We start from the raw sequence: 7,286 nt of genomic DNA on the forward strand, positions 1-7,286 counted from the left end.
CCTGCTTGCTTTTGCTGTTTTCTGCTTGCCATGAATTGGTTCTCTTCTGTGATTCCCCACTGCCAAACCACCCTACCTTGCAGCCAGCTGATTGTGGACTAAAATCTCTACAAACTGAGCTAAATAAACCTTTCCTCCAGTAACTTTGGGTGTTGGGTATTTTGTCACAGCAACAAGAAGAGTAAAATAAGTAAGACAAATAGAAAGTAAGAGTCAATATCTGAACCCTGGTAGTATGCTTCAGAGTTGGTGCTCCTAACACTATGCTACACTACCTCTCAAAGGAAGATTAAGCAAATTTACTTGAATGAAGCAGAAATGAGGAAGAAACAATACCAGGTGGGCCAAAAAGTGAAGAGAGGTTAAGATCAATAATTCTCACAGAAGTATGGTTTGTACAGTTTTATGTGGCATATAAAAGGCACCAAACATAAAAGAATCTTGTCTTTCCACAGTAATGGAAAGCCACAAAAAGGAAATGAACATTGGGAAGAACTAAAGCAGACAGAAAAACAGTCAAAGAAAAGTAAAACTCAGGTATTTGGAATATAAAAAGGAGAAAAATTTAAAGATGGGAAGTAGGGATGCTCATAAACATTAGTATTAGTAAAAAGAGAAAAATGAAAGCAAAGTAACTGCAGTATGTAAGTCTCCACAAACTCTAAGATGTTATTTTCTTCCTTTGAACCAGACTATCCCAATTTCAATAATCAAAGAGAACAAATAAAATATTTAATAAAGTATAATACTAAATATCCATGTTTGCCAAGAGTAGGTAAGGATCAGATTTTTAGCAGGTTAAGATCTGAGTAAGATGAAGTAATTTAAAAAAAATGATCTACAGTTGTTTCAGAAACCAGAGGGTAATAGCTCCATTAAAAACTTGATTCCAAAGACTCATACTCTTCATGTGCCACTCCAGGGCATTTGTAGCTATGCTGAATGCATCAAAAACTATCAAAATCAAATTAAAGGGATGGGAATGTAGCTCTATAGTAGAGCACTTGAGTGTAGTTAAGAGGATGAGTGAGGTTTGATCCTGTCTCATCAATAACAATAAAAACAAAACAAGTGAAATGAAAATATAAACTATAAAGAATTATTTACAGTTTAATACTTGTAGAAAGACAGCAGTAGAATATTAAAGTGGCCAAAACAACTGCAGCAGGGTGGCAATACAGTAAAGTAACAATGTTAAAAGTGCAAAGATCAGATATCCAACATTTGTAACTTTAAGTTCTGAAAGATATTTATTTTATTTTATTTTTTATTTTTATTTTTTATTTTTTTATTTTTTTGGTGTTTTCTCCGGTACCGGGAACTGAACTCACGACCTTGCGCTTGCCAGGCAGGCGCTTTTGCCGCTGAGCTAAATCCCCAGCCCCTCTGAAAGATATTTTAATACATTAAATGGAAGGATAGGGGCTGGCAATGTAGCTCAGTGGTAGAGTGCTTGTCTAGCATGCACAGTCTTGGGTTCAACCCCCAGTACCAAAAAAAAAAAAAAAAAAAAAAGAAGGGTATTCAATGTAGAGAAAAGGGAGATAATGTTTTGCAGGAGTGAGACATTAAGAATGAGCTTGATCAACTCCTTTTTACTCTTCTATGACAGAGTTACCAATATATATATTTTTTAGAGTTACCAATATGAAATGCCTTGACAGTACAGGCCATTGATTTACACCAGGATAAACAAAAATTGCTAACCAAGCGCATCCTAGGTACTAACAATAATGTTAAAAAAAATTCAATGTGGCCTTCAACCAGCAATATTATATAAATTGAAGGTTTCTTTGTACTTTCAGAAGGCACATATATACTTGCTGTTTTGGAATCTGTGACTAGAAATCTAAAGATTTCATGGCCTAAAATGCAGTGAAGTATTTCTAATATAAAGAACAAAGAAAAACTGATATGACTTTCAGCTTAATAGGAGATTAATTTCAAGCAACCATTCTGAGGTGGAACTATTATCTGTTTCATAGTGAATGTGGTGCCATTTAAAGCAAAAACACCCATAAAGCTTATATAAAAAGTATACTCAATAGCACCCTACAAAATGTCAGGAAACCACAGGGGAAGATTATTTTTGATAAATGTAATAGCTATAAAGGTACTAAAAATTAGCATTGAAAGAAGCCTAATTAACAGTCTGTTAAGCAATGAGAAGTCCCCTTTACAAGAGGCTCTCTTTGGTACCTTACCACTTTCAGTGAAAAAGTTTTATTCTTTACAAGGCTAGAAAGACAAGAAGCTTCAGAGGACCATCATAGATAACATGGGGGATACTGCATGTTATTAATTTTTACAGAGCTGTCAATCCTGTTTTATAATAGGAATATATTTTTAATCACTCCAACACTTTACTGTGAACATTTTCACATATAGGCCACATTTATTTATTTATCTACTTACTTTTTGAGAGAGGGTCTCGCTATGTAGTTCAGGCTGGCCTTGAGCTTACTCTGTAGCCCAGGCTGGTCTTGAACTCTCAACGATCCTCCTGCCTCAGCCTCCCAAGTGCTGGGATTACAGGCATGTGCCACCACACTGGCATAGGCCACATTGAAGGAAATTTACAGTTAACTGTCTGAATAACTACACTTAGGTCTATCATTAACCTTCTATTATATGATACTTGCTTTATCATCTCTCTACTCAATTCATCTTAGTTCCAGATACTTCATTTTCAAAATGTCTGTTTCAAAAAGTATTATCTAAATGCACTTCCTGAGACAAGGAGTCAGGGACTCCATTTTTTTCTTTCTTTTTCTGAAGTACTAGGGATTGAACCCAGGGTCTCAACTACATCCTGTCCCTTTTTTCTTTTTCTTTCTTTCTTTCCTGAACTACATCCTTTGTCCCCTTTTTCTTTCTTTTTCTCTTTCTTTTTCCTTTTTTTTCTTAAACTTTGAGACTGGGCTCAAATTTGTCAATCCTCCTGCCTCAGTCTCCAAAGTGCTGAGATTACAGGCATGTGCCACCATGCCTGGGTCTACCTCACATTTTTAAAAAGAGGAAATCTAAACATGTAACAGACCTAAGAAACAAATGTGACTCTTGGCATGCAATCTCTGGGTTCTTATAGGATAAACATCAGTCATGTAGTTTCTTATTGATGGTGATGAAAAATATATCCATTTTTATGACTTGTTACACTTAACTGTAAGGTATGGCAAGTAGCTAAGTGCAAGCTCTGCAGACAGACCCGTTTGAAACCTGGGTCTACTAATTACTAACTATGAGACCCTAAGCAAGTCATTTAATCCTTCTAGCTCAGTTTCCTTACTTAAAAAATAAGATACCAGTACCAAAATCAAAGAGTATGGGATTCAACTCCGATGAGGTAAAAAATGTTTCGCATGAAACTGCTATATAGAACAGGCACAACAAAAGTTAGCAATTGTTACAGCTCCTATCTTGATGTCCCCACAAAGCCTCATGTGTTAAAGGTGGGCCTTTGAGAGGTGGCTGGATCCACAGCAGTGATGGCGACCCTTTTAGAGCTTTCAATGATACTAGCAACTCACTGTGGCATGTGTGCCATAGGTTCACTGCCACGGATTTCAGGTGTGTGATACTGGCACTATGGGTGTGTGGTCCACTGACTGGGTTAGCATAGTACTTACTGAGTGCTGATAATGGGAAGGCCCACCCTGAGTGTGGGTGGCACTAACCAATAGGTTTGTAGCCTAGGTGGAATAAAAAGGAAACGGAGGCTCAGTTTGTTTCCTGCCTGCCCTGCCACAGACTGTTTGTCCTCTGCCATTCTGCTCTGCTTTGGAGCCAGTTGACTACGGACTGAAACCTCTATAAACTGTAAGTTGAAATAAACCTTTCTTCCTTTAACTTATGAGTATTGGGTATTTTTGTCTCAGCAATGAGAAAAGTATACAATAGTTATTATAACCCAATTATTAGTCAATGCAGTCTACCACAATAGGCTGTTGCTGCTCCATGATTATACATACTCTTGCAACTGTATCATGTTTTTCATGATCTTATCTGCTTTAAATATCCTGGGTAGTCTATGTTATTGAAATTAGACAGAATGAGGGTAAATAGGTATAAAGTGCATGCATTATCCATCATCCCATTCTATTCTCTGGAAGAAACATAATTGTTTTATTACTAAACGCAGTGATGGGGATCACAGAATATACTTTCGTTGTGTGGGCATAACTTTTGTTTTTTAGCACCTGGTTGACAGAAGTAAACATAAGGTCTAACTGTGCTCAGCCTACTTTAGACAACCATTACTTCCTCTTAAAACTATCTAAACACAGTATTTGAAACCACATAATACTGAATTTCTACCAATTTGGTCTAATGCAAACAAAATGTCATTTATTTATTTATTTATTGAGACAGGGTCTTGCTATGTAGCCCAGGATGGCCTTGAACTTGCAGTGATCCTCCTGCCTCAGCCTCCCAAGAGGCATGGCACGACTATGCCTAGCTGAAAATGTCCTATCTTGACCGCATGTCCAAAAATCTTTATATCTGCAGACAGCACATTTATACTGTCTTAAACTTCACTCAAAACCAGTAATATGAGTATTGTAATTTTACAATGATTTTGTGTATATTGTAGAAAGCAATAAACACATTTTATTTGTAGCATGATTTTCATTTGAGACAAAAGAGAAATACAGAATCAAAGAAGAAAAAGTCTGCTATGCTAAATATGAATTGGCTATATCACTAGAAATGCACAAACAAGGAAAAACAAATTTCTTAGTTCTGTTCTCTCAAAGGGCATAGAAACAATGATTCCCTGGTAGCAATGAATATGCCAAACATCCTGATCTTGGTTTCTATACATCACTTGTCATTAAAAGGAACCAAGACTCCTTGGATAAACAGCCTTTCAAGATGTGAAGCAAAGAAAAGAACAAAAGCAGCCCAGGATACCTTGTGTCAGAAAACACTTGAAAATTAATAGTGAGCACAGGTGTCAAAAGACACAGCAGTCAGCTAGGCAAGAGTTCCTACTACCAAATATAGGACAATTTGGTCATCCAGAAAAAGGACATAATTAGTTATAAAACAATGAGTAAATTAAAATTCACAAATCTATAGTGGTATTTTAATACCAAAAATAATGAAAAAACCTATTTGCTATCACTGGGGGTGACTATTTTCCCAGCTCTTTACTTTGAATACTTAAGTGATGAAGGGATAAAAACAGTTCATCTCCCAAATCCGGGAATCTCTTTCTTACAAAGAACCTCTAGTAAAATAGATGATTAAAGCAAAATCATCAATTGGTACTAAAAATTACTAAGCAGGTCAGGCATGGTGGTACATGCCTGTAATTCCAGCACTCAGGAGGCTGAGGCAGGAGGATCGCTGCAAGTTCAAGGCCAGCCTAAGCTACACAGTGAGTTTAAAGCCAATCTGACCTACAAAGTGAGACCCTGTCTCAAAAAGCAAAACAAAAAAATTACTAAACAAAATGTAGTTAGAAGCAGAGTATTTGCATCAAAGTACCACCCTATGTTCACATACTAATCACAAATTGGCAATCCATAGCATGGTCACATTAGCATCATTAACAGTATGGCAATCTGATTTTACCTGCACTATCTACTATATGATACAATATGAGGTATACAGCATCACCCATTAAGTATTCTTGCTAAAAAAAAGTTTTTCTTTAGGCAAATCAAGCTTTTCTTTAGACCAAACTTCCAGCTAACAGGAAATTCAGGGGGAAAAGAGGAAGTCAAAGGAAACTAGGATAGCATGGACAAGTCCAAAATATTCAGTTCTACAAGACAACTAGTTTGCTCAACTAGGTGTTAGAAAACTGCGGAGATGAATGGATACTATTCCTTTACATCAAAGGGACTAGACTCAATGACCAAATGGAATGGAATGCACAACCCTTGAAAGACACTTTTAGAACTGAGGAAATTGGAATAACGTTAATTTTGATAAGTAGTGTTCACACTGAGAAAGAAAGGAACAGTGTGCCAAAAATGTTAACCACTGAATGTAGGTATTGGGGCACTCAATGTGTTTTTTTATTCCAACTTCTGTAAGACTGTAATTTATCACGACAAAGTTAAAAAGAACTTATACCTCTACTGAAAGGTACAGCAGAAGTACACCTCCCCTAGAAATGCATCGAGATTCAAATCTCAACTCTCACTTACTTATCTGGCCTAGGACAAGTTACTTAATACTACTAAGTTTCTGTCTCATGTATAAAATTCAAGTAACAATAACCTCATCGTTAGGTTGTTCCGGGAACAACATAAGATTACATATGTAAAACGCCTAACAATGTTGCACAAAATGAGTAAATGTAGTTTTCATAATTAACAAATGTCATCCTAAAACACATTTTCACATTCCCTCATAAGAGAAACTAGACAAAATTAAATATTGTGAATCCACCGGAACTTAAAGTGAAATAATTGGGAAGATGAAGATTTATAGAATTGTTTTTCAAATCTAAGAATCTCAACTGAAAGGGTAGGCAAAAGGAAACTACCAAAACCTTGAGCTATCCAAACTCTTTGGTATTTATGATACTGTAGCCTATGTCTCAATAAAACAGAAAATAAGTGCAAGTTAAAGAGAACTTTTTCCTAACCTCAACAGATAATCTACCTATAAATAAAAGAGAAATTAAAATTTTGTCTTCATTTCTGTAAGGAGGTGTTCCAATGAAGTACACGGCCAATGGGCCCCACACTAAATTCTAGTTAAGGTTCAAACACAAGTCACATGCAATTTCCTTTCATCAGTTCTAGCTTTATTTCACTTGCAGGTAATCCCTGTTTCTGGTTAGGCCGGCAATAAAATGATTAGATGTAGAGTGACCCTCAGGTAGAAAAGCAGATGTATTTGCATTTCTTTTCTTTCTTTTTTAAAACAAGTGCCATCTTTTTCTTTCCTGTACCGGAGAGGCAGTAGCGGGGGAGGAAAAATAAAAAGGATCGGGCTCGCGGTCGGACCAGGTGAAGGGGGCAACACCCCGCCCGCCCTCGGGTGGTGGGCACCCGGCGCGCAGCCAGCGCCCCCGAGGACCCCGGATTGCGGCCCGAGGCCGGCGCTCCCCGCCCGGGATTAAACGCCACCAGAGGATCCCGCGGGTGCCTCCCGCGCGGGCGGGTGACAGACCAGGCTTCCCTCCCCCACCGCCGGGCGTGCGGGTCCCTGGCCGGCGGGCCGAGCGCTCGCTGGCAGCGGCCACCCCCGCCCTCCCGTCCCCGTCCCCGTTACCTGCGGGAGCCGGGCGCCGGGCCGGGAGGCCTGCTGCGGCTGCTCCTCCC

General features: G+C 38.3%; 1 protein-coding gene across 1 annotated transcript in view; it reads right to left on the minus strand.

Annotated features, from left to right (window-relative positions):
* Positions 1-7,286, minus strand: part of Zbtb44 (zinc finger and BTB domain containing 44) — a gene marked incomplete at its 5' end in the record, with an annotated part of 58,607 nt that extends 51,321 nt beyond the window's left edge. The window contains 1 exon segment of the mRNA XM_013511098.1: positions 7,237-7,286.

The sequence above is a fragment of the Chinchilla lanigera genome, unplaced genomic scaffold (genome assembly GCF_000276665.1).
Source record: "Chinchilla lanigera isolate Chin_1 unplaced genomic scaffold, ChiLan1.0 scaffold00011, whole genome shotgun sequence".
Classification (NCBI taxonomy): Eukaryota; Metazoa; Chordata; class Mammalia; order Rodentia; family Chinchillidae; genus Chinchilla; species Chinchilla lanigera.